At 66.1% G+C, this 973-nt stretch overlaps 1 protein-coding gene across 1 annotated transcript in view; it reads right to left on the bottom strand.

The window, feature by feature from the left end:
• MED13L (mediator complex subunit 13 like) overlaps positions 1–973 on the bottom strand; it is a gene marked incomplete at its 5' end in the record, with an annotated part of 372,787 nt that overhangs the window by 131,685 nt on the left and 240,129 nt on the right. The gene's annotated exons all lie outside the window — the stretch shown is intronic.

Raw genomic sequence — 973 nt, 5'->3', positions numbered from 1 at the left:
GGGGGGGGAGGGTGTCTTCCCCCTCCTCCTCCCAGGGCGGGAGGGACTCTGCACGGTGCAGGATAGGGACTCTTCCTCCTCCTCCCCCACCTCCTCTCTGCTGCCCCGAGGCTGGGGGGAGGGGTGCTACATGCAATGCTGCCCGGCCCCAGAGCAGGAGCGGGGGGCAGGGCGAGGCTCTGTTCCATGCTGAGGGGAACTCTTCCCCCTCCCCCTCCTCCCCCCGGAGGGGCAGCAGGAGCACAGAGCTCAGCTGGACAGGGTGTCGGTGTGGGGAGTGTAGGGACCCCCACACACTCCCCCCATGGTGTGCAGCCCCTGCTGCCTGGCAGCAGCAGCAGGCAGGGACGTCAGGGTGCTCATGCCTGATGCAGGAGCTGTTCTGGCCAGCGCTACGTGGAGGAAGGAGCGGAACTTGCCTTATCTCCAAGACTATGCTCCCTGAGCCCGAGCCTGCAGCAGGGGAAGCCCTGCATTGAAGCCTGCTGTCTCCCCTGGTCCCAGCTGCGCAGTCCCCACACACTGTCAGGAGTGGAGGGAGCCCCGCCCCCTGCTTCCCTGCAGAGTCCAGCACGGGGCTTCCCCTCTGTGGGTGCAGAGCTGAAGGCACGCAGCGTGGAGCCCCAGAAATAGAGGCAGCCAGCACTGTGCTGGGGGCAAGGAGCACAGCCCCGCACAGCGTGCCCGGCCACCTCTATATCCCCAGAGCTCCATGCTGCTAGAGCAGCGCCTGTGTCAGGCACAAATGCCCTGATGTCCCTACCTGTTACTGCTGCCGGGCAGTGGGGGTTGCACACCATGGGAGGAGTGTGTAGGGGTCCCCAACTCCCCCACCCCCTGGCCAGCTGAGATCCACACTCCTACTGTACCTCTGCGGGGAGGAAGAGGAGGCGGAAGAGTTCCCCTCAGCATGGAACAGAGCCTCCCCCTTCCCCGGGTGGGTGGAGAGGGGGTAAGAGTCCTCCTCTGGGAC

This window comes from Alligator sinensis, unplaced genomic scaffold (assembly GCF_000455745.1).
Source record: "Alligator sinensis unplaced genomic scaffold, ASM45574v1 scaffold216_1, whole genome shotgun sequence".
NCBI classification, from domain to species: domain Eukaryota; kingdom Metazoa; phylum Chordata; order Crocodylia; family Alligatoridae; genus Alligator; species Alligator sinensis.
The sequence above is the reverse complement of the archived record's forward strand: the minus strand, read 5'-3'. Positions and strand labels throughout refer to the sequence as shown.